The sequence below is a fragment of the Schistocerca piceifrons genome, chromosome 11 (genome assembly GCF_021461385.2).
Source record: "Schistocerca piceifrons isolate TAMUIC-IGC-003096 chromosome 11, iqSchPice1.1, whole genome shotgun sequence".
NCBI classification, from domain to species: Eukaryota; Metazoa; Arthropoda; class Insecta; order Orthoptera; family Acrididae; genus Schistocerca; species Schistocerca piceifrons.
The window spans coordinates 43,448,704-43,466,538 of record NC_060148.1 but is presented as its reverse complement, the minus strand read 5'-3'; positions in this window follow the sequence as shown (position 1 = coordinate 43,466,538).

Genomic DNA, 17,835 nt, shown 5'->3' with positions numbered 1-17,835 from the left:
GTTGTTGGCTGCAGGATGGTGTAGTGAGGGCACATTCACGGATGACGGCCATAAACTTTGTATGCTGAGATACAATGAGGGAATAAAAATAGAAAAGGAACTTGTAGACATACCGCAGAAATGTAACCGAACCGACAAAAGTGTTGTGCAGGCTATATTGCAAGCAGATATGTACGGAGCACCAATACAGATAATAGTCGATACCGGTGCGTCAACCAATGTCATGAGCGCAAATTTTTACAAGTACTTGAGTCAAAATAATAGAATACCAGTATTGCCAGTGAAGAATTGTCGTGTAACAGGTGTAACAGGTGCACAATCTCATATCATAAAGAACCAGGTGCAAGTCGAGTTTACGGTAGGAAATGAGGCAATGAAAAGCTCGTTCCTAGTAGTTAAGGGATTAGGTGTTGCTTGCATCCTGGGAATGGAATTTTTACGCCAGAGGGACGCAAAAATCGAGCTCTTGTGCGGGGAAGTAAGCCTTAAGAATGAGGGTAGACGGGTAATTTTGCCGTTGTTGAGGACACGGGAAGTGCACAGTAAATATTGCCGGAACTTTCAGTCGAGATTCGAAGGAATACAGGTAATGGATTTATATTCTGACTTAAGTACAAGACAAGCATATTATAAAGAATTTATTACTGAAGATAAAGAGGAAAAAAGACAACTGATAGCCATGAAAGTCAGGGAGTCAGAACATTTGACTGAAGCACAACAAAACGAATTGATTCAGCTACTTACAGATTATGAGAATGTGTTTTCGGAAAAACCTGGTGTTATCGAGGGCTACACCTATAACATCGAAGTGGTACCTCACGATACTTTCTGTCACGCAAACTATACCATCCCATGGTCAAATAAGGAGGCAATACGAAGGAAACAAGAAAAAACGTACAAAGACTTAAAGAAGTTCGCTCAGTAGAGCAACGTTTACATATATGAGTAGTAGGTTAAGTTTATAGTGTATTTTTTCTGTGTGTAAATGTTCAGATTTAGTGTAATATTTAAAGACAATGAGGCACACAAGATTGCGATTCAATTTTGTAGATGTTAAGGAATAACAGTATTTTTAAGCAATTGCATTTTGAAAGAAAAGAAAATGAACGTAGATTTAAGAATATTTTACAAATTTCATGTTTAAAAATGCTTTAAAAATATTAAAAAAAATTCAACAGCATGTAGTGATGAAAGAATATTTCATTTGTGTGTCATGAATATTTTTGAACTGTAGTAGTAACGCAACTTATGAAATTCAATATTATAGTGCATATGTTGTTCCATGTATTTATGTCTATACCGATCCTGAAATATGCTCCATCATAATTTACTTAACAATATGAGTGCAGGGTGTACATCACCCGAGGTACCTCATGTGTTGTGGACAAGGTACAAAGCAAATCAGTAAATGCAACTACCGCTAAGCACTGTTAAAATATATTGCCATCTGCTAAGGCAGAGATTTACACGAATTTATCGTGTAAACAAAAGTCACAAATCAAACACTAATCTAGGAATTTGCACGCTAGGCCTAGATTATAAAATGTGTACGATAATGCGAGAGGCAAACTTTTGTAAAGTCGAGCCTGGCTCTGGAGGGCAAGTACGCAATGAGTGGGCAGACATGACATGGGGACTGACCTCAGATGGGACGGAAATACAATTGTATAGTCAAAAAAAAATCTGAAGGCAAGTACGACTCTAAGTGGAAAATGAAAAGATATAATTAGTGCGAGAGACTGGTAAAATCCAGCACGAGCCAAAATCCAGTTCAGACTGAATGAAATACATTAGTGTTTGTGAACTAATCGAAACAGTTACTTTAAGCAGTGTGAAAAACTGTGAAGGTGAAACTGTGATATGGACAGTGAAGTGCTAGTATTGAACGTTCAACAGCGGTGAGGACGCCAAACGCCAATATTACGCACGAAAAACTGTGAATTTGCTTATAAATGGGAACTGTTAACGTGAAGTGAACCCACAGTCAATATTTTTGGGACAGACTGTAGTTTCAGTGAGCACAATAATGCGAGATTGGAATGCGATGCGTGGACTGTTGCAAAACAGCGACCGCAGAAACGGCGAATGTTTGTGCTAAACTCGCACTGGGACACTCACCAGTGCCTGCGAGTGCGGCGAAAACATAAATAATTGTATCAAGACAAAAACTGACGTGTAATGGAAACAATGGCGCAACAAAACTTCATTCACGGGAGAAGATCCATATCATGTATTCTGCAAGACAGTGCTAGCTTGACACTCGGAAACTGGCAAAAACTTAACAACAACTGCCACACTAATAAATGCCCCTTTCCCACTAGCGTAACCATTTGCAGCGGGAAACAAATATTACGTTGGTTGTGTGTATGTTTCATGTACTACGTCAGAGATGCGTAGCACAGCTGACTCCTGCCAACAAGCGCGGGAGGCGGATATCATCCCACTCCGCCACGCCCGGTCGAGACAGAAGCGCATCGCCAACCGTGCAGCCGATCAGCTGATTCTGACGTTCCGCGACGGCAAGAGACACGCTGGCGTCGAGCGGGCGTTGACCTCTCTGCAGCCGCCGCGAACGCCGAGCACCGAACACACCAACCGACGCCGTCGCGAGCTAAACTTCGCGGCGTAGATCATCAACGACACCGCAATCAATTGTTATAATGACCTCATTTTTTGCATAGTGCAACAAAAAAATTATTTGTAATGTATGCACATCCTGTACTCCAATGACATCCCAGAAACAATTAAGTGAAAGTAACCAAAGCAGTTAGTCTGTCGCTCCGCCGAGGTTTTCCCCAGGGTTTCCCTATGGCCGCGCGAAATGGGGAGCGAACAGTTGACACCCCTGCGACTTCAAGTTCTACAGACTAACTTGTGATTGTATACCTTGAACACTGCAAAAGTTACAGTCCTAAGAAGAAGCAGCCAAAATAAAACTAATGGTATTCTATGTCCTTTTGTACATGACTGTATACGTAACCAATTGTATATTATATTGTTATGTAGATAACTTCATCTGTATTACACTTTGTGCGCAACACACCTCAGTAATTTAACGATTTAAATATACGATGTGACATATATAGACTGTGAAAGAAAAATCTACGTGTGGACACTGTGGACATGAAAGAGGAAATATTTATGTCAAAAAACACGAACATTTTTTATGACATAAACATTTCGGGGGGCAATATAGCGTCCCCAGTGCCATATTTTTATTATGTAGCCGTAAAATAATAATTTCTCTGTGTAGGTTTAGATTGCAAAGAAATAATTTATGACAAAATCATCTAAAGAGACGACAAGATACGCTCTTTTGTTAATTTTTTAGTCGACTTCACTTCCTCTTTTGTCTTGAGTGTGTATAGACGGACATCTTTCGAGTGCTGACAAATGTAAGCATATTTGTATGAGTTAAGCAGCTAATATATTAATTGAATATTATTGTGCACTTTTAATTTGTAAGAGGTGATCCCGATTTCATGTCCGCCTTCCTTGAATTAACCTGCATTCAAGTAATTTACAGTTCAACAATCGCAGTGGCCGATGCAGCCAGCGACGCCATTACGTGGCGATATTAACTTATGAAAATTAGCGGAAGCGAAATACTCGCCCGTTATTAAAATAATATTAATTTTTCTCCACAGCCGCCCAACGTTGCAGAAAAATACTTAGATTTAAGATTCTTATTTTCAGTACCATAGCCAAGAGCCAGAGCCAGGACTCCGACTACAATACAATGGTTAACGGAGGTAAGAAAAAATACTCTCGCGCGTGTGTGGGCCGCAATTGTAATTAATAACTAAAGATATTTTGCCTTAAAGTGAATTGACTAGCCGAGGAAATTAATATGAAAAGTTTATTACATTGTTCAGCTTGTATGCTCATGTTTTAAGATGCTGCGAGTCTAACATTCATTAACGTAACAAATAATTTGAGATTAATATTGTTAAAAAGGAGAACTTCAGGAAAGCATTTAATGGTAAAATCAAAATTAAATGGAATATCATTTTTATTAAGGCCCACCACGTAAGTCGGCAACAATCAAATAATAATAATAACAATAATAATATATTAAATTACGACGGCCGACGGACGCGAGAGCGGATAAGAGATTTATAGGTGTGGGGGATGGTGGAGGGGTCCTGACCCCATGTGTGGCCAGAAAGGAGCTTGAGGAGACAGAGTCAAGAGTGTTCCTTGGCATGGATTGTCCAGAGATGGGGGTCCAGGAGAGGTGATGGTCAAGGGTGACGCCAAGGTACTTCATGGTGAGGATGAGGGCGATAGGATGGCCATAAATGGTGAGATAGAAGTCGAGGAGACAGAAGAAAGTGGTGGTTTTGCCTACAATGATCTCCTGGGTCTTGGAAGGATAGACCTTGAGCAACACTGGTTACACCAAATGGTCAACCAGTCAAGATGGGATTGGAGAAAGTGTTGGGAGCGTTGCACGGTGCAGGCGAGGGCAAGAGAGGCTATTTCATCGAAGTACTGGAGAAGATGGATGGGGGGTGAAGGTGGCGGCATATCCACCATATACAAAAGGTATAGAAGAGGGGAGAGGACGGAACCTTGGGCACACTGGCGGAGGGGTAGAAGGTGTAGGAATCTGTGTTATGGATGGTGACATAGGAAGGACGTTGGGAAAGATAGGACACAATCAGACAGACGTAGTTGATAGGAAGTGCAAAGATTTGGAACTTGAAGAGGAGACCAGAATGCTACACACCATCGTAGGCGTGTTCCATGTTGACGGAGAGGAAGATGGCGGAGTGACAGGAAATGAGCTGTTCGGTGAGGAGATGAGTGAGGTGAAGGAGAAGGTCATCAGTAGAGAAAGATGGTCGAAAGCCACACTTGGGGAACAGAAAGGAGGCAGCGCTGGGGGAGATGCTGGTGAATGCATCGGGTAAGGATGGATTCCAGGACCTTGCTAAAGACCGAGGTAAGGCTGATGGGATGGTAGGAGGTGACAGCAGATGGCGGTTTGTCGGGTTTGAGGAACATCAGGATAAGGGGAGGTCTGGCTAGGATGGAGAGAAAGGAGGTGGGAGCTTCACGGAGGTGGCGATAGATAACACGATCATGACCAGGAGTGGTGTTGTGTTTTGTGTGGAGTGTAGTGATGAAATCCTGAGTAGTGATGTGGGCATTGAGTTCGTTGGGTGTAATGTTGTCCAAGTACTGGAAGCCAGGGGCGAATGCAGGACATAGGTGTCAGTTCGATCACGGACATTTGGGAAGAGGGAGTAATCAAACTAGGGATTGTAAGGGAGGGTAAAGCTATTGAACAGGTAGGAGACAAAGTGATTGGCCTTACTAAGGTTCTCAGGGAAATGTTGATCATGACGAGGGAGAGGATGGTAGAGGGGAGAGGAAGACTAGTACTTGGACGAGTTGATAGGAAGTGTAACATTATGACAGGTGCATGTCTGCCGCCAGTGGTGGCGATTCTTAGCCGTGTGCAAGTTTTGGACGTGTCTTTGTAGTTGCCGGTGGCGTCAAAGTGTGTCCTGGTCACATGTGTGAATTAAGGCATGGTAGAGACGCCGGGATTCACAGAGGGGAAGGACGGCCTGTGGGGATAAAGGGGGACGGGAATAATCATGGATGTACTTCGGGGGAGGGTCATTTCGAGGGTTGGGGCTGGGGCGACGACCGTCTGAAACAGTGACGAGGACAGGGAGATGGTCGCTACCAATGGGGCCCAGAAAATCCACCGTCATGCGGCCAAGGAGGTTAGGGGAGGAGAGGATGACATCGGGAGTGGAGTTGGATTCAGGGCGGGTGTGCTGGGGAATGGGAAAGAGGTCGCCTTCAAGGGAGGAGAAGAACCTATGCGACTGCTGTTACTGGGCAGCGGAAAAACTATGAATGTTGAGGTCGGCAGCGATTACATAGAAGGAGAAGGTGCAGTCGATGTGGGAAAGGAAATCAAAAGGAATATGGGCGTTAGGGCAGACATGGATGGTGGCGCAGGTAACGGTGAGGCCAGGGAAGAAGAGACTAAGGATCAGGTTTTCTGTGGGGTTGGGAAGGAGGGGTTGGAGCTGAGTAGGGATCTGGCGGTGGTGGCCGATTATCGGAGCAGTTGAGGAGGTAGGGAGAAGTGTGGACAGTATGCTGAGGCTGTAGAAAGGTTTTGTTTAAGAGGAAGGCATGCACACTGTGGGACGTGAGGGTGTGCATAGGAGGTTCTTGTTGGTGGGTAGGAACCGGATGTTGTTAAACAAGATGCAGTGCTGTCGCGCTATGACAGGAATTTAGACAAGGGTGCTGAGGTGGGAGAAGGTGAAGTGGGATTGGTTGTGGGAATAGGTGGCATAAGTGTTAAGGTGGAAGGCGGATTGTGTGGTGAGGCATATCTGCTGGTGGGTGAGGGGGCGCTGTAACAGGTGGACAATCTGGAGGACGATTGTGACAAACCAGATGATGTCCTCAGCAGGGGGGGGGGGGGTATGGAGGTTGTTGCCAGGAGGGTGGGGGTGTCCAGAGGGCGGATGGGGACAGTTATTTCATTAGTATTGGGGGGGGGGTTGACCTTGCATTTCTGGGAGTAGGTGGGATGCGGGTGGTTGCAGGTGTTGTGGGAGAGAGGGGACTGGAGGTTGCGACACTGCCTGAAGAAGTGCGCCTGTTTGCAGTATGGACAGATGGGGTCCTTGCAGCACTCCGATGTTGGGTGTGCGTTGTAGTGCAGGCACCTCTGGCAGCAGATGGACTGACGAGGGGAATAGGAGGGGTCGACCATGTACCAACGATGGAACAGAAGGGCACCCTCCTTCAGGAGAAGGAGAAGAGAGGGTGAGAAGCTTGGGGGATGGAATGAGGGGGGGCCGATTGTGTTGTGTCGGTAGCTGGACCGACACCGTGAAGTGGATTGCTGAAAAAGAAAGCTATAGACTAACGCTGTGGCCGATAGTGCACGCACGGCAATAAGCATACGGGCGTGAAGTCTGGAACATAAAAACTTATGAATGAATAAGAAGAAAAGTATGTAGATGCTTTTTACTTAACTTTTATTGATTCCTCGGAATACATCTCTCTTGAATACTCGTAAGCTATAGGCACTGATACAAATGGCTCCTTGTTAGTTCGTAGCCATTAACTTCTGATGGCTATTCTGTCTCTCGGCTAATGAGAGAGAAAGGCTTCGTACAACTGGGCGATAGCTAGGTTCGCGTACAACTGGGCGGTAGCTTGGTTCTCGTACAACTGGGGTCGAGTCCACTCTCGTATCACGAGACCTGCCTTGGTGGTGGCGCTAGGTCTGCGATCACAGTGGCGACACGCGGGTCCGACATGTACCACATGGACCGCGGCCGATTTAAACTACCACCTAGCAAGTGTGGTGTCTGGCGGTGACACCACATTCCTCCCCCGCAAATCGGCGAACGGTCGTGTAATAAGGCTTCCGCCCGCCGTGGGGAGGACCACATGTTGACGTATGCGATGAGGTGGGGAGCCTAACAACAGGCGAGGCTGTGCCACCCGCACCCGGCCATCCGGTCCGAGGGGAGCTAGGAAACGCCTGCAAAACTAGTCCAGGGTGCACGTCAACATGCGGTGTATGCGCCCGTAAAGAAACAGGAGGGGCCAAAGTGTCGACCTCCATTGCGTCGGGGTAGCCGACGCGCGATGACGTCATGTGGTCCGGAGCGGGCGGGCGTTCCATGGCGGAGGACAGCTGGTCACGGGAAGCGATCGGCGGCGCGTGACCCTGGGAGGTGCTTGGCGGCTGCAACGAAGCGTCGAATGCGGTCGGCGGCGGCGGCGGCTGCTGCTGCTGCTGCTGCTGCGGCGGCGGCGGCGCGTCGCCATGGGGCAAAATGGAAGGCATCGTCGGTAACACCTGGGGATGAGGCGAGCCAGTAGATGGGTCCCCAGGGCGCTGACCGGACGGCACCGTCGCTGAAAGCAGACGGGGAGCGGCAGAACCCGAGCGACGACAGAGGCGCAGCTGATTGAGATGCCGACGCACCTCACCAGAGGCCCCCAAAACCAAATACATCGCGCGGCCGAGGCAGCGAAGAATGCGCCCTGCGAGCCAACGCCGTGAACCTCGATAGTTGCGATAAAATACAACGTCGCCTGGAGCAAAAGCAGGAGTCTGCCGCTGCGCAGGAACCTGATGCGGCGGATGCAGCAAAGACATCAAGGTGCGATGAGGACGACCGTGGAGCAACTCAGCCGGCGAGCGACCATCTCGGGGCTGAGAGCGATACGAAGACAAAAAGAGCAACAATGCGTCCTCCCGAGAATGCGACTCTTTCAATTTCAACATCTGTGACTTGAAAGTCCGGACCAATCGTTCAGCGGCACCGTTGGACTGAGGCGAAAACGGCGCGGATGTCAGATGTTGAATACCATTGGCCTGGCAGAATGACTGAAATTCTGCGGACATGAATTGTGGGCCATTATCGGAAACAATAGTCTGCGGAAGACCTTCAATGCAAAAGATAGCAGACAACGCTTGGATGGTGGCGGAGGACGTCGTGGAAGACATCCGAACAACAAAAGGAAAATTACTGAAGGCGTCGACCAGAACCAACCATCGAGCATTCCAGAATGGACCAGCAAAATCAATGTGCAAGCGTTGCCAAGGGGAAGTGGCTTTTGGCCACGCAAAGACTTTCCGCGGCGGTGCGGACTGTTGTTCGGCACACGCCGGGCACGAAGAACACATATTCGTAATCGCAGCATCGATTCCGAACCAAGTACAGTGCTGACGAGCAAGTTGTTTCGTTCGCACTATACCCCAATGTCCTTGATGAAGAAGCCGTAAAACAGAGGACTGTAACGAACGTGGGACCACGACTCTGGACTGATCATTATCAGAACGCAACAACAAAACACCACGTCGAACAAAAAGTCTCTCCTTGTGAGCAAAAAATCGGCGAACCAACGGATCCTCGATCCGAGACTTTGACAAAGGCCATTGCGTAGCAACAAAACGTAAAACAGTAGCAAGGACAGGGTCAGCAGCTGTGGCTGTAGCGACACGACGAAAATCAATCGGAAACGATTCGACCACTTCATCGGTTTCCGAATCAATGAACATGCAAGCAAGTTCGGAAGAATCGAATGCTTTATCCTCAGCAACAGGCAAACGGGACAACGCATCGGCGTTTCCGTGCTTAGCAGTGGACCGATACAAGATATCGTAGCGGTACTGCGAGAGGAAAATAGACCAGCGAATGAATTTCTGCGCTGTACGTGGAGGTACAGGCTTGGTCGGATGAAAAAGCGATGTCAAAGGTTTGTGGTCTGTGATGATGGTAAAGTGACGACCATACAAGAAATCATGGAACTTAGTAACACCAAACACGAGAGCCAAAGCCTCTTTCTCTATCTGTGAATAATTTCTTTGCGCAGACGAGAGCAATTTGGACGCAAAGGCAATAGGGCGATCATGTGAGCCAACTTTGTGCGCAAGCACAGCACCGATCCCGAAATCCGATGCATCTACCATCAACAAAAGGGGTTTCTGGGGATCGAATGGCGTAAGGCAAGTATTAGAAAGCAACGCCGATTTCAACTGGTGAAAGGCGCGTTCGCATTCCGTCGTCCAGACGAACGGAACACCTGCACGGCGTACGCGATGAAGCGGAGCTGAAAGAGAAGAGGCATTGCGCACATTCACTCACACCTTGTGATTCTACATTGTTCAATGTTCTTGCGACCTCATGACGCAATGCGTGGGGAACATTGCGCGCTCTGAAAAATTTCGGTTGCGCGTTTACCTTCAATTCCAAATGTGCGGCATAGTTTTTAGCGCAACCTAAGCCCGGTGCAAAAATGTCTGCAAATTCTTCACATACACTAGAACCACTGTCTGTAGGCACAGTTTGATTCACTGATAGCACCTGATTTACAATAGACATGTTAAACAACTTAAATAAATCTAGACCAAATAAGTTCACTGCAGAAGAAGAACGAAGAACGTAAAATGACACAAGTTTTGTTTGTCCCTTGAATGTTGCAAGCAGGCTGCACTGTCCTAACACAGGAATTTTCTGTCCGGAATATGTAGTTAGCTTAACATTTGCGGCACGCAACGGAGGTGCGCCCAGTTGTTTGTACGTGTCGTGATTGAGCAATGAAACTGCAGCTCCGGTATCGAGCTGGAATGGTATCACTTTGCCTTCAAAGTCTAAGTCCACAAAAAGTTTATTGTCCTGCTGACGACAAGAGCGACTGTTTTGTGCAATTGGAACAGACACTGGTACAGAATCACTTGCTAATTGACGTGATTTCCGGCGACGTCGACGCACAGTTTTTGTGGGACGATCACAGTCATTGTTAGAGAAATTGTCACTGGACGAAGTGGAATTAACGACATGAATGTCCATAGGCGAAGGTCCACGAGCCTGAGTGTCCTTGGTTCGATTTCGGCGCGAAACAAAGGGCCTGGAATGATTGTGATTGTCTGATCGGAGCTTTTTCTGGCAAACACTTTGAACATGTCCTTTCTTATTGCAGAAAAAGCAAATAGCTTGGCGTGACGGGCAATGTTCACGCGAATGTCTAGTAGCACACCGCGGGCATGATTTCACTGCATTTGTGGGCTGGCGCGGCACACCTGTGTTAGCACGCGGCGGCAGCTGTGCGGACGGCCGCGAGGGCAGTTGACCGGGCCGCGTTGCGCGAGCGCGCCCGGCGGGCCGGTTAATGTTACACACAGCTGGCGAAGTTTCAAAAGATTCCTGAGCACAGTCAAGTGTGTCCTGTCTATCCAATATGTCTATCACTTGTTGAAGGGAGGGATTAACTAGTTTCAAAATTTGCTCCCGTATGCGAACATCAGAAACGTTCTGTGCAATTGCATCACGCACCATTGTATCTGAATAAGAAAGACCACAGTCACATTCAAAGGCACAGTCCCTAGTAAGTCCTTGCAATGTTGCTACCCACTCCCTATTAGTTTGACCGGCCGTACGTTTTGTACGAAAAAACGTATACCGTTTTGCAACCACATTAACTGTTTCTTTGAAATAGGCATCTAAGGCAGACAAAATTTCCTCGTATGACAAAGTTGCTACGTCGCGGCGGGGAAACAATTTCACTATCACACGGTATGTGGACACACCGACACAAGAAAGCAAAAACGGCTGCCGCTCATTACCTTGAATTCTGTAGGCAGCCATGTGAAAGGCGAACTGACGAGACCACTCTTGCCAGGTCTCATCTGCTGCCACGTATGGTCGAAAGGGAGGTGCAACAGCGTGCAGTGGCAGCGGTAGCGAAGAAGCGGCGGCGGCCGCATCGGTGTGCAGCGCACGTTGACCCTGGACGAGCTGTCCAAGGGCATCCAGTAACGCCTGCGTCTGCTGATTCTGCAAGCGATAAAATTCGGACAGTACATCTGGAGAATGTGGCGAAGCCATGACACAAATAAATGTAAGCAATCAGAAATAAATGTAAGCAATCAGAAAAAGGTCCTTATCCCATCCTCGTCGCCAATAATTGTTGTGTCGGTAGCTGGACCGACACCGTGAAGTGGATTGCTGAAAAAGAAAGCTATAGACTAACGCTGTGGCCGATAGTGCACGCACGGCAATAAGCATACGGGCGTGAAGTCTGGAACATAAAAACTTATGAATGAATAAGAAGAAAAGTATGTAGATGCTTTTTACTTAACTTTTATTGATTCCTCGGAATACATCTCTCTTGAATACTCGTAAGCTATAGGCACTGATACAAATGGCTCCTTGTTAGTTCGTAGCCATTAACTTCTGATGGCTATTCTGTCTCTCGGCTAATGAGAGAGAAAGGCTTCGTACAACTGGGCGATAGCTAGGTTCGCGTACAACTGGGCGGTAGCTTGGTTCTCGTACAACTGGGGTCGAGTCCACTCTCGTATCACGAGACCTGCCTTGGTGGTGGCGCTAGGTCTGCGATCACAGTGGCGACACGCGGGTCCGACATGTACTACATGGACCGCGGCCGATTTAAACTACCACCTAGCAAGTGTGGTGTCTGGCGGTGACACCACAGATTGGGCACACCACGTAATTGTGGTGGTGGCAGCAAAGGGAGAGCTATACACAACCGTGGTGGTGGTGGTGGTGGTGGTAGTGGTGGTGGTGGTGGTGGTGGTGGTTGTCATGATTACAACGAGAAACGAAAGAAAAGAACAGGACAGGACTGGACACCTGCATAAGGTGGGTGGGGCCGGCAGGATTGAAATTCCAGTGCACTGCACAGACGTCTAGGTAGGTATGTGCCTTAAGTTCCAACAGCACCTCCTCCTCCGTGATCGTCAGACTAAGCTAAGTGGTCATGGTGGTAAGGGTTGGCGGGCAACGCCAGGCTTGGGGTTGGTGGGAGTGGGAAGGGAAGGAGCAGGGGAGAGAGAGGCATTGGGGATAAAGCAGGTGTTGGGGATTCGGGAAAGGATATCTGAGTGAAGGGTGGGGCAAGGGGAGGTGATGAGAACGGAGTCCCAACGAGGAGTGAGGAGGGAGATGCGACCTCTGGGGTAGAGTTGGTGGAGGAGCTTCGTGAGGTTCCGGGCCTCAAGGAGTGAGCGATCAGGACAGGATAGGAGGTATTTGTAGGAGGAGGAGAGGGAGGAGGAGGTAGTGGTGGTGGCAGAGGGGACAGGTGAGGAGACATTCATGCCATCCTGGGGGGAGGGGGTAAGAGGAAGGGACTGGGACTTTTTTGGGAGCGGAAGGGCGCCACTGGGACACTTAACAGCAACTGAAGTTTGAGAGGAGGTGTGTGGTACAGGAGCAACTGAGAGATGGCGGAGGTGGCAGCCCCTGGCATGGATGCTGGTGCTGGCGCCAAAAACGGGGATGGTGATGGGCCTCCACCCTGGCGGGGGCTGCAGAGATGGAGGGAACAGGGTGAGGGAGTGGAGGGAAAGGATCAGAGGAGGAGGTGAGGGAGGAAGGAGCAGGTGATGAGTCTACGAGAAGTGAAGGAGAAGGAGAAGAGAGGGTGAGAAGCTTGGGCGATGGAATGAGGGGGACGATTACACCTCATAATTGTGGTGGTGGAGGCAGAGGGAGAGCTATATACAATGGTGGTGGTAGTGGTAGTGGTGGTGGTGCTGGTTATCATGATTACAACGAGAAAAGAAGGAAAAGAACAGGACAGGACTGGACAAAACTAAAGAAGAAAACAAGGAGCTCACAAAGATGGATGAAGACGGACGAAACGCTGCCTGGGGCTGAAACCCCACTCCACTGCTGCTGGCGGGAGGTGACCGCAGACGCTGCTGGGATGGCATGAAGATAATAAATAATAAAAACCGGCGATAAAACCGGAGACTTAAATAGTGACATGACGAAAAAATCGTGGAACATAAAACATAGAACGAAGGGATGTTGACGCAAATAAAATACATACGAAGCAGATGGGTAAAAAAAATACAGACAATTAAAGACACATGGCGACAGTCTGGTTTCTGTTCACAACAATAGAAAGGCGAACAACACTGAACATTCACTGGAACACTGCACTATAAAGTTGGCAAATGTGACATACCACAGCTGAGAGCAGGTGGGGGGAAACTGGACAGATGATGGGAAAATAAAAAAGGGGGGGATGGAGAGGAAAAGCGAAGGGGGGGGGGAAGGAGCCAATGGAGCGGTGGGGGGAGCTGGGCAGATGCGACAGGGAATGGGGAAGGCAGAGGAGGGGAATACAAAAGGACTCAAAAGGGGGGTAGAAGGGAGGTAGGGAGAGGTTTGGCTAGGAGAAAACAGGATGGAAGGGGGGGAGAGGAAGCCCAGGGAATAAACTGAGGAAAGGAGGGGGGTGTGAGGATCAGAGTTGATAGGAGGGATAGATGCAGGGAAAGAGGGCATCATCCGGGAGGGGGAGTTGATGGAAGCCACCTTGGGAAAGGAGATGAAGGGTGTAGAGATGGAGGGTAGGGGGCACACAACAGTGAAGGCGTGGCAGGACGCGGTGGCAGGACAGGAGAGGAGCCACCAGGGGGTGAAGGGAATCAAGGCAGTGGGAGGTGTAGAGTAGGCGGATATGTTCGGGGAATAGGAGCAGATGGGGGGAAGGAATGAGGTCATAGAGGATCCACATGGGGGACGGAAGGCGTATACGGAACGCAAGGCGTAGAGCATGACGCTCAATGATCTGGAGGGGGGGGGGGAGCAGATATCTAGGTGGGACTGTCATAACAGAAGTTGGGACAGATTAAGGATTTGTCGGTGTGTAGGATGGTAGAGGGGTGCAACCCCCATGTCCTGCCAGAGAGGAGTATGAGGATTCAGAGGCCGTAGTGGGCTTTGGATCGGATGGAGCAGAGATGAGGGATCCAGGTGAGGTGACGGTGAATGGTAAGGCCAAGGTAGGTGAGGGTGGGGGAGAGGAGGACGTGATGGGCGAGGACGGTAAGGAAGAAATCCAGAAGCAGGAAGGAGTGAGTGGTACAAACTACGATGATTGCCTGGGTCTTGGAAGGATTGATTTTCAGGAGCCACTGGTTACACCATTTGGCAGAAACGTCAAGGTGATTCTGGAGAATGCATTGGGAACGTGGAGGGTAGAAGCAAGGGCGAGGAATGCAGTGTCATCGGCATATTGCAAGAGGTGTACTGGAGGGGGTGTTGGGGCACAGCTGTAATGTACAGGAGGTAGAGGAGAGGGGAGCACAGAGCCCTTGGGCACCCCTGCAGAGGGGTAGAAGGTGTGGGAATTGGCATTATGGATGGTAACATAGGAGAGCGGCGGGAGAGGAAGGAAGCCACCCAGACGGATGTAGTTGATAGGAAGGGCGTAGGTTTGGAGTTTAAAATGGAGACCGGGATGCCAGACACGGTCGTGGGCCTTTTCGAGGTCGAGGGAGACAACATTGGCGGAGTGACGGGAGTTAAGCTGGGAGAGGAGAGGGGATGAGTGAGACAGAGTTGTTGGTCATCAGCAGAGAGGGAAGGTCGAAAGCCACATTGGGTGGCGGGGAGGAGGTGGATTTGGCGGAGGTGGTGATGGATGCGCTGGGAAAGGATGGATTCCAAGAGCTTGCTGAACACAGATGTGAGACAGATAGGACGATAGGAAGAGGCTTGGGTTTGGAGAACATCAGGATACGAGTGGTTTTCCACAGGTCAGGGATGAAGCCAGTGGCAAGGATGATATTGTAGAGGGTGGCAAGGACTGAAAGGAAGGAGGGAGGGCAGTGTTTGAGGTGGCGGTAGGTAATGCAGTCGTGGCTGGGAGCAGTGTTGTGTTTAGTGCGGAGTGTGAGGCAGAGGTCCTGTGTACTGATGGGAGTGTCAAGTTGATATGGTGGTGTGTGGCCCTAGTACTGGAAGCTAGGGGTAAGGGGAGTAACAGAGGTATTCATACAGGCCATGAGGTCAGGGAAGAGGGTATAATCAAATTGGTACTGAAAAATCATCAGAGAGGTGAGAGGCAAAGTGGTTAGCCATACTGAGGTTGTGAGGAAAGGGACGGTCATCAAGGAGGAGAGGGTACCGGGGGTGGGGCGGTTTCCAGTAAGGCGGTGGAAAGCAGACCAATACTTGGAAGGGTTTATTGGAAGCGTGGTGTTGAGTTGTGTACATGTCTGGCGGCAGGCACGGAGTTTCTTCGCAGTAAGCAGGTTGCAGATGTGTCGTCATAATTGCCGGTGGCGGTTAAGTCTGTACCAGTCACGAGTTTGGAGAAAAGAGCGGTAGAGGCGGCGGGACTCTCGAAGGAGAAGGACGGCCTGTGGAGGCAGGGCGGGGTGGTGAGGGTGGATGGCTTAGATGGAGATATGGGTGGCGATGGCGTCAGACAAGGTCTGGTGTAGTATGGCGGCAGTGCGAGAGAGGTCATCAGGAGATTGGAGGGCAAGGTCGTGGCTGTCAACCTGGATGTGAATGGAGTCCTGGTAGGTATCCCAGTTGGCACAGGAGTAATCATGGGCCAGTGTAAGAGGGACGTCATGGCGAGGAGCTGGGCAGGGATCGCGACCACTAGAGATAGTGAGGAGAACAGGAGCATGGTCACTGCCAATGAGGTGAAGGACATCTGCAGTGATGCGCCCAAGGAGGTTGGGAGAGGCAAGGACCACATTGGGAGTGGTGTTGCATTCGGGTCGGGTGTGCTGGGGGAGGGGACTGGGCCTCCCTGGAGGGAGGTGATAAACTGATACCAACACTGGAGATTGGCAGGATCACGGCTGTGGATATTGAGGTCAGTGAAAATCACGTAGGTGAAGAAGGTGCGGTCAATGTGGGCTAGGAAATCGTACGGGATCGGGGTGCGAGGGCAGACATAAATGGTGGCACAGGTGACTGTAAGGGTGGGGAAGAAGAGGCTGAGGGTGAGATGCTAGGCAGGATTGTTAAGGAGATGTTGGGGCTAGACAGGGGGCTGCTTGAGGTGGCCTATAGCAACTCTGCCACGCACCAGAGGGTATGGGTTATCGGTGCTGTGAAGGGTGTAAGGAGCTGTGGAAATGGGGATACGGGGTTGAAGGAAGGTTTCATTTAGGATGAAAGCATCCACGTGGTGCTGTTGGATGGTGTGGAGGAAGAGGAGTTTGTGGGAGGGCAGGGAGCGAATATTGTGGTACAGGATATGGTAGGGTTGTTGTTCCATGGGAGGGGAGAGCTAGACGAGGGTGGTGAGGGGGGTGAAGGTGAAGTGGGCCTGATTGTGGGAGTAGGTGCCATAGGTGGTAAGATGGAAGATGGAACGGGCATCGAGGGCGATCTGGGAAAGGGTGTGGGCACTGAGGGGTGGATGTTTTGGAGCACAATGGTGATGAAACGGATGATGTCCTCTGCAGTAGGCAGAGGGCGGAGCGAGTTTTTGGGGTGGTTGGGATCATCAACAGGACGAGCAGGGACGGTGAGCTCAGGGGTGACTGGAGGAGGTTTCGCTTTACACTTTGAGAAGAAGGTAGGATGTGGTTCGTTACAGGTGTTGCAGGAGGGGGAAGAGGTGAGGTTGGGACAGTTCTTGAGAAAATGGGAAGCTTTGCAATAGGGACAAGTAGGGGGTTTCTTGCAGGCAGATGTAACATGGTCATTGTATGTGAGGCAGCATTTGCAGTGGTAAGATTGGACTGTGGAACGGGAGGGGTCCACCTTATGATGGCGATTATAGATGAGGGCTACCTCAGTGAGGAGGCAGTCAATGGAGGAGGGGGATTTGGTGATTATCCGCATTAGATAAGTCGGCCCGTCATCATTAAAGATGCAATGGGCCGAGCAGATTTCGATCTTGGGCCGGGAGTTCATTTCCGCCAACACCTCAACCTCCGTGACCACGGGGCTAAGCTATGTGATCACAGTGGTGTAGGTTGGCAGATGTCAGGGAGGTTGAGGTTGACAGGGAGAGGACGGGGTTTGGTAGGGGGTGAGGATTGCACATTGGCCAAATTGGATACGTGGGATGCAGGAGAGGTGACCGGAGTGGAAGGAAGCATTGGGGGATTTAAAGGGGTCCGAGTCCTTGCGAGGAATAAGAAGGTAGACGGGGGCACTGGGGTACTATTTCTGGATGGCGAGGGTGAGGGCGTGGGTATCAAGGAATTGAGAGTCAGGATTGGAGAGGACAAAGGTGTGGATGGCAGACGTGGCAGGGGTGGGTGTCGGGGTCGTGTCCATGGGGGTTGGTAGGTCACGAGGATTGGGGGTTTTCTTCGAGGAGATTTCGGGGGAAGGGTCAACATTAGGGCACTTGGAAGGTTTCGTGGTCACAACAGGGTGGAGAGGGCGCTGGGGTACGGGTTGCAGGGGGAGATGACAGGGGGCAGTACCACCCTGAGGAGCGGATGACGCAGAGGGAGGGGGGTGGGTGTCACAGAGACTGTGTAATGGCGAGCCGACATCCAGCCAAAATCTGTGCCGGCTTAGAGCCTGTTGG